This window comes from Gallus gallus, chromosome 3, assembly GCF_016699485.2.
Source record: "Gallus gallus isolate bGalGal1 chromosome 3, bGalGal1.mat.broiler.GRCg7b, whole genome shotgun sequence".
Taxonomy (NCBI): Eukaryota; Metazoa; Chordata; class Aves; order Galliformes; family Phasianidae; genus Gallus; species Gallus gallus.
In genome coordinates this window covers 41,928,679-41,942,197 of record NC_052534.1, presented here as the reverse complement: position 1 = coordinate 41,942,197, position 13,519 = coordinate 41,928,679, and the positions used below count along the sequence as shown (strand labels likewise).

General features: G+C 45.0%; 2 long non-coding RNA genes across 2 annotated transcripts in view; both read left to right on the top strand.

The window, feature by feature from the left end:
* LOC124418338 overlaps positions 1-2,385 on the top strand; it is a 127,773-nt gene extending 125,388 nt beyond the window's left edge. Inside the window, exon 3 of the long non-coding RNA XR_006938660.1 lies at positions 264-2,385. This is a non-coding gene — a long non-coding RNA (uncharacterized LOC124418338). The remainder of the gene's footprint in view (positions 1-263) is intronic.
* Positions 1-13,175, top strand: part of LOC107053038 — a 178,599-nt gene extending 165,424 nt beyond the window's left edge. The window contains exons 4-6 of the long non-coding RNA XR_006938659.1: positions 2,917-3,019; positions 4,870-5,019; positions 12,434-13,175. This is a non-coding gene — a long non-coding RNA (uncharacterized LOC107053038). The remainder of the gene's footprint in view (positions 1-2,916; positions 3,020-4,869; positions 5,020-12,433) is intronic.
* The last annotated feature ends 344 nt before the right edge of the window (positions 13,176-13,519 follow it).

Below are 13,519 nucleotides of genomic sequence, written 5' to 3'. Positions count from 1 at the left end.
AGAACTTGCAGCATCATGCCCTCAATCATTACAGTCAGGCAGGCTGGTGTTCCCAGGCCAGTTTTTCACTGTGCTTTAGCTTCTGACCCCTTGTGAGATTACAAAAGGAAATGAAAACACAAAGTTGGAGCACTGGCAAGTGAAGCTGGCAGCAATGAGCAGCTCCCCAGCAGTCTGCAGTGCCACCCTGTCCCCAGCTTCTCCTTGCCTATGTTTCATTATAACATAGCCTATGTTCTGGTTTTGTGTTTATTTCCCCCCAGTTTTCTATCCTGAGGCAAAATTCAGCTCTGACACCAGCACGTCGCTTTGCTCTCCCCCAGCCCAGAGCTCCCTGTTGCTGACGGGGTGCAGCAGCCACCCCGGGATGGGTGTCACAATCCCACCATAGGACAAGCAGAATACCTTCCAGATATGTAGTGCAAGATACTTGGAACAGCTACAAAAACGTGGAAATGCAAGACGGTGTGCATATTAGATTGGAATACTGATTAGATCCTGAAATAAAGGGCTAGAGAAGCCAAAGTAGTCGGGAAGCCAGCATTTTGTGTCATTTATTATTCTTTGGCTAGCTTGAATTGGAAGAGGAACTGACTGAATGCTTAAGTGACATGTTGTCACATACCAGTGCTGTTTGTGTCAGAGGTTTTGGCAGGGGACCTACACAGAGCAGGGAGCAGGCATGCCTGGTGTGGCGTGTGGGAGCCGGGCAGCAGAGGCACTGGGAGTTTGGGGACAGAGGATGGTGGTGACAACACACATATGGAGGCACCTTGAGCCACCTGCCAGGAAGGACCACTGCCCCTGCAGAGCTTTGAGCACCAAACAACTGCTGCTAATATCGCCTCGCATCAAGGAAAGTGGTCAAGGCCTATGGTGGAAGCTCTCCATGGAAGGACTTCTCTGCTGGAAAAGTGGGATATGTTAAGACAAAGCCTGAAAGGTTACTGAGGGGTGATCACTCCCTGGGCTCTGTCCTTTTGTGCACAGCTCTTCTTGCTCACTCACTTGGCCACTTGCTGGGTATTTCTGAAATTATCATTTAACCACCTCTCTGCCAGCTTCTGCTGAGCTCACCAGAGCAAGGCTGGCATGTTAGTCAGCATTACCGGCTGCTGGAAGCCGGGGATCAGAGGGACTTTGCTATTTTTATCCAGAGTTTCTCACTCTGCAGACAGCTTTCTCACCTCTCCTGAAGTGTCACTGGATGAAGACCAGTGCCACTGTGACACCAGGCGATCTCAGCATGTCAGCCCCAAGGTCTCAGGAAGTCCTGGCCAGAGAAAAGGGTGATTGCACACAGTGGGGCCTGGTCTGCGGTGCTGCAAACAGCCTCTTGTTTCTTTTTTAATTTCTTTCCTCTGAAAAGAGAAAGATGCTCGTGAACAGCAAAAACAAACCGTGCACTGATTAAAGAAGGGGAAGGTCGTGCCATCTGTATAACGTGATCTGGGATGTAATCATGTATGTGATTTTAACCTGAGTAGCTTCTGTCCTCTGTAAGACTCAATCTCCAGTTTGCTGGAAGTAAATCCATCAAAGTCCAGCCAAATAAATTGGTGGTTTGATGTGTTCTGATGTTCACGCACCAAAGCATGCCCGGGAGGGCAGTGTCCCAGCCTGTATTTCGTGAGACATTTGTAGCTAAACATCACCTTTACTTCAGGAAGTGTCAGACACCAAGCCCCAGCACTGCAAAAATACAGGTGGTCATTCTCCAGTCAAGACTGCAAGGAGGGCCGTGGGGCCTGTCGGATGTCCATCCTGAGCACAGTTGTTACACCGAGGCAGTTAAACGATATCACCAGCAGCCCACCCCACTGCCTTTGTCTTTTCTGGTTGAGAGCAATGGCTGCTGGGTGCAGCAAGCTGGAGGAGACACCTGAGTGAAGGGACACGATGGCAGAGAAAAGAAGCAGCGAAGCCCTTTCTGTGCATGAAGATGAGAAACAGACCCTGCAACCTCTTCTGTGGTCATTGTAGAAACACACAAAGTTTGACATTTTACTCTGATCCAGTTGGCCCTACCAATACAATACTGAGGCAAGTGGGATGCATGGATTTATCCTCTTTGTATTCCTTTTCCTGGCAGCTGGACCAGCCTAGAACGTGAATTTCAAACTCTGTAATTATATCTACATCTTTCATTCCTACAGAATGCTGACAGATTAAGGATGCGATAAAGACTCTTTTGTCATAATAGAAAAGGGCTTGTATGGGTTTTGCAATGAAGATATGATAAAGCTCTAAGAGGGCTGTACAATTTTATGCTAATCCCTGGGAAGCAGATCAATATCAAGGCGAAAGGCATAATGTTTTTTACAAAATGAGAGATCAGCACAGATGTACTCAGATGAGAGGCAAGGCTACAATCAAGTTGCCAGGTGATGTTTGTCGTACAAATCAAATAAGAAGAGATTTCCTCTTGCAGGCACGGTAATCTTGTTTTTGTTCTTCAGGAACCATAAATGTTAAAACTGGAACGAGCCTATCCGAACTGGTTAGTACATCAGGTCTCTGAACCGCTTATTGCTCTGTGTTGATGCATGGAGATTTATATTGCCTGTTGACCACTCACGTACACTTATGGACATCATTAAAAAATTAAATAACATTTAATCATGCGCCTCATGCAGAATTCATCAATGACAGTGGATATTTCAAACAAGAGTAGGTTTTCCCCTGCTGTAAATCAGTACAGGGCAGTAGGATAAAAAATAATAAGATGAAAAAGTATGAATATCTAATTTGGAGTGAGCATGGTAATCAAAAATGATGGTTCCTTGACTAAAAACAATTGGATTTTGCAGACGTGCCTGGAATCTGTTATACATTTGTGTCTTTGAGAAACATATTGACTGAATTACCGCCTAGTCACAGCTCATAAATTAAGTATATTTCTGATCTATTCTACAGGGAAAAAAAAGAGAAGCAGAAAGGGGCCTACAGATAGGACCTGGTTCTGTGAAGGCATGCCATGCATTGAGTGATTGCATATTCTCATTTGATGAGCACAATGGTAAGAACAATAGGATTAGATTTCAATATTAGTCTTGATACAACTGATTAATTCCACAGGCACTACAGATTATTTTCTTGTAGCCCTGGGCTATCTCTCTCCTTCCTTCCAAGATGTCCTCACTGGCCGATAAGCATCCCATTCTCCACTTTGCTGAAGATGGTGATGGAGAGAAGCATGGGGAAGAGAGCTGGTTGTCACCTCCAGCACCCTGGCCAAACAGAGCTGAGGGGAACTGCTGAGCAGTGGGATAGGGAGGAGGATGGCAGTGAGCAGGTTGGGTGGGCAGGGTGAGAGGCTCCGGGAGCGGGGCCTTGGGCTGGAGGGAAGGGAGCTGTAGCAATCTCTGCCCTGGGGACACAGCAGGGCTGTGTGCTCCCTGTCTGTCAGGGATTCCCACATCAGATATGCTCACTTGACAAGCCAAAAGGCATCTCTTAAAATCTTCCCCGACTGCCACAGCCCTGCAAACCCCAAAGGTTGCTGAATACACAGCAGGTAGGGCAGCTATCTCCATCACTGTCAAGGCTGAGACATGTCCCTAGTGCTGCTTTCCCAAGCTCGCCCTTCAGAGACAAGTCAGCTGCAAGTGGGCTGGGTGCTGCTCCTTTTGTTCCCGAACAAACACTTCATAGATCCCGCCAGATACACATCTGCACACACAATTACACATCCATCACCAGAAACTTAATTTGAGGAGAGCAGCACAGGTGTGAGAGAAGCACTCATAGCCCGCACAGTATTTTTTTTATGAGCTTCAGCAAATACAGTGCTCCATACTCCATGGGAGCAGCTGAGTCAAGACTAAAATGTCCCCCCCGCCATACAAGCAGTTTCAGGAGAGTCACATACTTTGAATTTAGGGACCCATAATTCTGGGTTTACGTGAGCACGTTCTCTTTTCAGCCTACAACTTTTATTCAAATAAGAGGGGAATTGAAATTTGGTCTTCTTCCAAAATTTGCAGATGTCAGAAATATTTTCTCTCATCAGACAGCATCGCACTGACTCCAAAATCATTATACACGCCTATACACGTGCATGGACTCTTACAGTGCCCGTGCTCAATGTAGACCCTCTGTGCCTGTGCTGCCCTGTTAACCTGTTTCTCAGTAAGTCATACGCATCGCGGACACTGATTTACTGCACTTATCTGTACAGCACACATTACAAGTTTAGTTTGTCTTGGACTCCACAGTGTTAACATACACCAGTGTGCACTAAGTCCTATAGGTCCGAGAAATCTGATTGATTCTGCACATGTATTTTGTACCATTATTTCCATTGCGGATTCTCTACCTGGAGAAATAGGGGTCACTGGTGAATAACCTGACAAAATCATAGGCACGACTGGCATTCCACGCATTCTGCCCAATGCAGCCCCAATGTAGCTGGGGGCAGTCAGAGGCTGCTGTGCAATCCCTCAGCCTCTGCTGGCTCATGCAGTCATGCACTGCGGGGGATTCCTGGTAAATCGGCAATTGATGTTGCCAGTTATCACAGAGCTCTCATTTCCTGAGAGCTGTAAAGTGAAGACAGTAACTGCTAATAAACGGAATGTTTACTTAATTTCCTCCACCCTTTCAGTTAAAAAGAAAAGATAAAAGCAAAACAAACAGTGCTAAGTGTATTATGATGGGGTTAGCTAATTGAACTCTTTGGCAATTTCAGAGGTGCATAACTACACAGCCTTATTGGCAGAACATAATTGCATATTTGCACAACTGCATGAGGCAGCAGAAAGCTACATACATGGAGTTTAGTTAAAGGTTTCTTTGTCAGTGAGAAACATAATTTCTCACAACTTTGGGATTTTGGTTGTTGTCTTCCAAGCTCATTCTTCTTTCCAGAGAATTCTTTTTCTGATGCCAACAGCGTGCGTTTCAGTGAGCCTTTGCCTCTAAAAGTCCTTGAGCAGCTGCTGCATTCACAAGCTAAAGAATGGGGATGGCTTGTTCCTACTGCTCAGTAATGGCTATGCCAAACCAGACCCTGCTTTGGTAAGTGTTCCAGCACCCTAAGGTGATCCCTAAGGCTCCAGAAGGACCAAAGCACAGGCTTAGCCCTGCCAAATCATTGGCATGACTGGGGCTTTCAAATCCAAACCACACCAACCAACCTTACAAAAGACCCACGTCTCCTGATAGAAGTAAAATGTGCTTTGCACATTCCTTGTCCTAGTAACTCAGAAAGAAGTTTAATGACATTCTTTTAGTATTATCTCTCAGACCTTCCTTACTCCTACAAATTTCCATACTCAGCTTTTAGGAGGGGAATGTATTTTCCCCCGTGAGTGATGGGTGAGCAAAAAATGAGATAGTTATGAGGCATGCTGCCATTTTAATTATAAAGGCTACTGTGGTAGAAGCTCTAAGTTAAATTTACAACAGAAACAAAACTTGTACAGGCAGGAGATGATAAATGCCAGTACTTGACAATGACATATTTTTACAGTAGGGATAATTTGGCATTCCCCTCCAATGAAGCTGCATTCAAAATCCAAGCCATCACTTGATCTAATCTCTGAAAGCAGCCACTATTTGCATCACCTGCTGTAACAAGAATGTGGATGTGAACAGCACTGGAGAACCTGAATGACAGGGTTAACCCCAAGATTTCTACTAGTCTGATGTCTTAGCAGGACTTCTTTTTCTCAGAGGAGAGAGCATCCTTCTGCTCTTGGGAAATTAAGTCATATCTCCCATGAACTAAACACATTTGCCCTCTGACTGGACGGTAAAGTTGCAGACAGCAAACCTCCTTCAAACGTCTTCAGAGATGTCATCTATGTAAGCTTGAGTTCAAGGGTTTGGCCAGTCTTTCCAGGCCTTTCCATTCCTCAGACCCAATGGGAAACCTGAAGCCAGTCTTGTGCCCAGCCATGTGAGGGACACAGAGGTGACTAGTGGTGAGAGATTTGCCCTTGCTCAGCTACAGGTGCCCAGAGGCACCGAGGGACTTGAGGCATGGTGCAGGGCTACACTGTGCTCCTTGAGCACCTGACACAAACCAGGACCAGGCTTTGAATTGCTAAGGAACAGGTCACCCAGAGAAGCTGTGGATGTCCCATCCCTGGAGGCTTTCAAAGACAGGTTGGATGGGGCCCTGGGAAGTCTGAGGCATTGGAACTAGTTGATCTTCAAGCTCCCTTCCAACATAAGACACCATGAAAAACTTTTTTCTCCCAGAGAGTGGTCAGGTGCTGGAATGGCCTGCCCAGGGAGGTGGTGGAGTTGCTGTCCCTGGCAGTGTTCAAGAGGCGTCTGGATGAGGAGCTATGAGATATGGTTTAGTAGCTTGTGGTAGCAATGGTAATGGGAGGATGGTTGGACTAGATGAGCTTGTAAGTCCTTTCCAACCTTGTGATTCTATGAGTCTATGATTCTATCCATGCTATGATTCTATTATTCTGTGAAGGAGCAGTTTTCCTTGGATCTGAGCTTAATTTATCACTGTTCTTGAGCTGCTTTAGCAGCCTGAGCGTTACCATTGTCTTGTTGATCTTCCTCTGTAGGCTCTGTTTTGGAAAAACAACAGAAATAGCTGGGTTTCCGAACCACTGTTCCCGTAAGCATACAGCCTGCTTTTGTCCTTCACACAGGGTGTATAGGTCACAAGTTGTATTATTATTGTTATTTCTAAATCAGCTCTTCTAGGTGTGTCTCCTGCCTTTTATAAGTGAGAATGTTACATCTTGCAACTGAGCAGCTATCTAGATATTAGAGTTTTTGTTTGTTTGTTTTGTTGTTTTTTTTTGTTTTGTTTTGTTTGTTTTTGTTTTTTTCTGGTTTCTCATGCCTATGGCATCTCTGCCTGAGCACAAAGCTCAGCCAGAGAAAATGAACCCATCCCTGCTTGCTCCCTCTGCAAAGAATCCAGTGGGCTTGAAGCTAGTCCAGTAATGGTAAATATAGAATGAATGTCTTGCAAATAGGTAAAACTGGGACCAAGGAGCAGAAATTTAGCTGATAATATAGAAGATAAAGGAGAAGAGGCTCAGCTTTCTTTTGGGCCTCTAAGACGCTGGGTTTTTACTCCAGGGTTTCTCATTGGCATGGGCAGGACCCCCCATGAGAAGACCTCTTCCCGCTGCCTCCTGGGCAGGCTGTGGCTCTCAGGCAGGGAAGGCAGAGGCAGTTTCCCAACGCTCCTTGTGACTGCCTGCTGTCATCCTCTGGGTGCCCAGGGACTGGCTGACTGGCTCGGCAAGTTCGTCAGCTTCTACTGCCTGCCAGAGGATACTGGTTAATTGCTGTTGGATTGCTGTGCGATGAGCAGGTTAGATAGCAGGACTATTAAGCACTGTTCCACCACCACCCCCAAAACAGTATACCAGATACTTCCTCTATAAGTACAGTTTCTTCCCAGTTCTAATGAATGTAGCTATTTTAAACCTCATATGCTGCTACAGAGTAGTGTTTAATCAGTGGGAATAAACGGTCAGTGCTAGATTTTATTGCTCAAGTATAAGTTATCATGTAGTGGAATCTGGTAATTACCCAGAAAAAAAAGGAAGAGGTAAGCAAATTTTTTTATATTTTTCAGTCCAGTCAGATGGAATAATGATTTTTTCCAAGCCTTTCAGCCAGTTTCCTTAATGTTTTCCCCACAATGAATTAAGACTCCTGTTCAGCAAAAAAAAAAAAAACATAAACACATGCATAACCCCAGCATAACAATCGGCAGCTGCTTGTGTTAACTGTAAGATCAATACGTTACTGAAAAAGGGCCTCAGCGACCCAGGAGCAGTGATGCTCAGTGGACTCAGTAGCAGCACACTATTTTGGACTGCTGGTGGAATCCCACCCACTAAAGCGCTGAAGTTCACTGTTTCAAAGCCAATTTGCAGGAGGAAATTTAGGAGGAAGTTCTCTCAGAGGGTGGTGAGGCCCTGGCACACGCTGCACAGAGGAGCTGTGGTTGCCCCATCCCTGGAGGCCTTCAAGGCCGCGCTGGATGGGGCCCTGGGCAGCCTGAGCTGCTGGGTGGCAGCCCTGCCCATGGGAGAACTAGATCATGTTTAAGATCCCTTCCAACCCAACCCATTCTGTGATTCTATGATTCTATGATTCTGTGATTTAGCTATCTGATGGCTCAGGGCCATCAGATCCACACCTCCACTTACTCTGCCACCCTACAGCATCCAGGGCAGCACATGCCACAGTGATCCCCTGGGTGCCATTCCCACGTCACCGATATCCAGGTGAGGCTCATGCTTTGCAGGGCTGAAGAGGCTGCACTACTGCACACTACCTGCATTGCCACAGCAGTCGCACCCATGCCCAGCAGCTGGGAGGAGTGTTTTGGCAGCAGAATCTGCCACTATCTGTTGTCTTTGAAATTGCTGGCAAAATGATGAAGGTAGTGTTATGGGCTCAGATAGAAGACATAGGTGGCCAAGTTCATCATCTTTGATAATACCATACCCTCTGCCAAGCACATCCTTGCAGCACAGCAATCCAAAGGACTGGAAAGCCATCGTTTCACTTGGGAAACCTTAGGAATGTCTGGGCCTTGCTCCATTACTAGGTTTTGCCATCAGCGTGGGAAACCCACAGCAATAGCTGCTGCAGCTCTGTGAGATGGAGCCCCATGGCACTTTGCTGAGGGGAATGCTCATCTGTTGATGTTGCTTGTTTCATTACGAGCTGTGCAAGAGGACTTCTTTGCTACATGTCCCTTGGTTAGACTGTAATAGAAACACAACCACAGCATTCGCCTTTCAAGGACAAAAATGGCTCTATGAGATATTCTAATCTCAGTGTATGTCTCCTGGATTATTATCATTTATAATCAGTTTTCTAAATGCTGTGACATGCACTGATTTTTCACGTGTAAGAATACTGGAAAGTTGCAAGAACCAGGAGGATTTGCCAAGATATCTGTATCAAGGTTTCCAGTGTAGACAAGGAATACGTCTCCTACCTGGGAGGTGGTTGTGTTTCAGCCAGATGTGTTTTTTCTGCCAGGGCTATGGCAGCATTAGGAGTTCTGTTTCAGCATGGCCTTTAACTCTTTTTTTTTTTTTATAATAACATATATTTTGAATATTAATGTATTTTCCACTGTGAGATGGTGACTAATTAATGGAGAAAAAGCACTTTAAATTCACTCCTGACACTATTTTTCCTGTTTAATGGTTTGTCTCACTTTGTACTCATCTGAACACCTTGGAGCCTGGAGCAGCGTGGTGCTTCCTGCATCCCAGCAGCAGAACATCAGTTACACTGAGCATTTTGTACCAGTGAGCCTAATGACCAAGATGTACATCACGCTGAGCCAGCTGAATTTAAATGCTATGATTAACAAGCTGATCTCTAAATGCTGTCACTTACCAAATAGCCCACTAGCCTAAAGAAAAGCTCGCTGGGCTGCAAACAGAGAGCAGAGTCAGAGCTGCTTAAATTCCTGCACTTGCGTCATGGGCTTACGCCACATACCGCACCCAGACAAAAGCTTCAGAAGAGCTGTACTCTTTAGTACTGACTTGGGAGAACAGTTTGTTTTGTTGCCTAAGATAGAAATTAAACTAATGGTAGCTACCCTTTTTCTGTTAGTTTAATTAGCAGCCCACCTCCTTGTAGTGCAAAAAGTACTTTTCTCCCTCTGCTGCTCCCTAAAGTCAGTGGTGATGTCCCACCAACACGGTTCTGCTGTTTCTAGTTTGAGCATGGACCTGGTGAGGTATCTTTTCAAGTTTCTAATGGTATATGCATGCAACTTGGCACTTTTTTCATCAGACTATGCAGAAAAGCAGTGTTCAGTTTTTAAGGGCAGAGCAAATTCTCCAAGGCGTTTTAATGTCAAGGCAGGTCAGCCAGACTAATATTAGCTCTAATTACCACTCTGACTCTTCTTATCTTCCTTACCTGCAGCCCCTTTCTTGCCTGAGACAGTATGAATAATAAAGTGCTTCCTATCTCACCACATCATCTCGTTGAGCAGCATAAGGAGGCATGCTCAGCAGCAGCCTCAATACATGGGTTTGGAGTGCGGAGTCTGACTCAGGTATTGTTCGATGAATCTGTGATTTAACATTCATTAATACCAGCCCTGTATCCACCAGACCATCTGGCAGTACAAGATTAATACAGGTCAGAAGCAAGTCCTCAAGAACATTTCTATCCTGTTGTTTACTGTGTACTTCAGGGAGTCTGTGCCAGTTTGCACCACAGTTGTGACCTGGCCGTCCTGGTGCAGCAGTTGCCCTCTCTTTTTGGTTGCCTTTGTGTGGCTGAGTAACACTGTCCCAGCTGCACTGAGGAGACCTTTGGAGATGGCACCTTCAGGGATCAGCCTTCCACTTTTATGGCCAGCTCACGTGTTTCCATTGATCATCTACAAAAGTTCTTTGGGAGAAGTTCGGCGCTATATCTACCAAGGTATTTCCAAATCATGCCAAGAAGCAGGATGAATCTACACCATTCTGCGTCCCTACATCTGGAAGAGCTGATTCACACAGATCCTGCTGATTAACCTAAATTTCCTGACGCTTTGGCTGTTGAGGAATAGAGCCAGCCAAAGTATTAAGGAAAGAGTCATCCACCTCTTACTGCTACTCGCTGCTGCTCTGCTGCAGCATGAAAATTGGACAGCCAGCAAAACAGCTTCAGAACTGCTTTATGCTATCCAGAAGTTTCTCCATATACGTTGCCTGCAGGGAATGAGCATAAGTGGGCAGTGTGTCAGGCCTTGCTCATGTGAGCATCTCCAAGACTGGGCCACTGAGAAAAGCCAGATGACTAACCCTTGCCTTTCTCTGTTTGTGACAGCCAAGTGTATGGACAAAACTCTTGGCTCAGCTGAGGCTGGTAGCAATGCTTGAGTCCATCAGGATTCATTTAAGATGTGTGGAAGGTGATTTTTTCTCTGCAGATGCAGACAGAGCAGTGGAGCCTTGTTGTCTGCACTGTGCATGCATGAATTCAGGCACTGCCATGACTGGAAACTGAGGCATGTTGGCTGCAGACAAGGATAAGTCTGATCTCAGTTTCGGTCTGGTGAGCGTGCAAACAGAAGGGAGCCAAACCTGCTTACAGAGCAGCATGGCAATATCCAGAGACCATGACCTTGGGGTGTAGGTCAGAACAGACTGTGGGAGGTCCTGTCAAAGGCCTACAGACAATAAGCACTTCAGATCTGCTGGGAAAATGTTATCTGCCATTAGCACAATCGAATCAGCAGACTGATAAATACACTAATGTCCCGTGGCTCTCAGGCTTTTGATACAGTGCATGGTACCCAAAGTTTCATTTCCGGGCTCATGGAGCCATGGCCCACAGGAATCCAAAGTAACTGATGTTGGCCTTTTGCATGTAGGTAAACTTCTGTTTAATAAGAAGTGATTTAAAAACAAAACAAAAACCTAAGCAATATATGGTAATAAAAATGTTAACTGTGAAATAGATGATTAATCTAAATGCTAAGAGTAGAGGATCTAATATTAATAGGGAAACTTAGGAAAGGCTGGGAGATAAAAAGTTGCTACAGCTGATTAGTAGGAAGAAACGAGTGCCTTCTCACCATCCTTTTTATTTTGGGTATGGTTCAGAAATAACTCATCAGCTCATGTATTTAAATGTCAGGAAAAGGCTTCACATCATTCCTCCCACCTCATAACCAGAAAGATGGACAAGGAGGGGAGGTGCTGGTAGGATTTGCAGGTTTGGCCCTGAGCTGCCCCTGTACAGAGTCACCATTGTGCTGATTACTGAAGGCTGAATCACCGATAAGTGAATGGCCTCTGCCAAGAATTGCAAACGTTGAGCTGCTGTGAGAACAAAAGTATGCAACAAAAGTTCGCTTCCAGCTCTTTGGGTAATGGCATGCCTTGAAGGGGGGGAGAGGGCTTAAGAATTGATTTTTCTTCCATGGATTTTCCACCAAGGGCTATTAAATGCAAACGCACCTCATCTTTTTCACAGAAACCCTGAGCCAGAATTCGTTGGAAGCTGGAAAATTGTTCCAGGGAAATACCACTGCATGCAGGCCCTCCTCTTGCATTCTCCCTGGGTACCTGCCCTGACTCCTGTCCAAGGCAATGCGTTGGGCTGTAGCCATTGGTTTGATCCAGTGTGTGGCTTCTCTTGCCTTCTTGAAGAAAGGAAATCCAATTAATTTCAATTTGAGGCCTTCTTCATGTCCCATTAAAGGGCGGGGGTCTCATTTATTGCCTCTGAAGCAAAGGAGACACTTCGCACTTCAGCCTTGCAGGTAGCCCAAAGCATGGCAGAAATCAGGAACGTTTGTGCTTGACACTGTTACTGAATTTCATTCTGACATTCAAACAAGTATTTATGAATATTCTCCCCTGACTTAATTATCCTAAAAAAATTTAGGGGAGCTGTATTGCAATTGCTATTCACTTTTTGTTGATCATCACCCTTCTGTTTCATTCCTCTCCTTAATCCATAGGCACAAAAGGTGGAGGCAGGCTGCTGCCACGATGCTGCAACCCTCCCAGCTACAGAAAACATCAGGAAATCAGTGGGCACATCTGCCATAAACTTACCAAGAATATCTGCAATTTTAAATAAAATGGAAGAACTAGATTTGTGCCCTTATAAAAATAAAAGGAAAATAGGCTATCTGGTATTGAATAAAAACTAGGCATCCTCCTGAAAAATAAGTGTTTAGAAATCTATTTTTATTCCACATGGATGTCTGAATCAATGAAGCCAGCTAACTTTCAAGCTAATAAAACAGAGGTAGGAAAGAATTCAAAAAGCAAACCAAAACAGAAAGGGAGGAGAGGGTCAGTTTGCTAGCATTCAGCTAGGCTAGCCTGCATTGCTAGTTATCTGAGAAAATTCAACCAGAGTAAAGGGTGGTATTTGCATTTTTGGGGCTGCTGGGGATTGGCACTCTTATTCTACATACATCAAATGGGCTTTTGTTGGACATATATATAAATACACCTCTCCTCACAGTTTTCTCTAAAGCAGCTTCAGTGTATCTTCATTATCACTCAACATGTAGATAAATAATCTTTGCCTTGCCTACCTTAGGATGTGTAAACTGGAAAGATGTTAGCACACCAAGTCTTTGTGATCATCTCCGTTCACTCTGACAGTTGCTAAAGGTATCTCATCCAAAATGACAACAAAACAGCACCCCATGGATCAAATCATAAGCAAGACATAATATACCAGGAGCCCATTTGTGTTTTAACGTCTGGAAAAGAGACGTCCTGGAGCCAATTGCCTCTCTGTAAAATGCTGAAGGATAGTTGGTTCTGCCTGGAGTTCTTTCATGGTCACACCTTCGGGTGGGGTGTGCCTGTTGGGAGTTTTACTGGAAACAACTTCATTTTTGGAGAAGGTGTAAGAGAGAAAATTGGCCTAAAAACAAACTACCAAGCAACTTCTGCTGCTCTAGAGCTTTTTAGTCATTTATCCCAGAGCAAGCAATAAAGCAGCTGCTGGAAGCAAACAACAAAACAGATCAATGAAATTAGTTATTGTCACTTTCTTTTGCAGATTGTTTCCTCCTCTTTTCTTC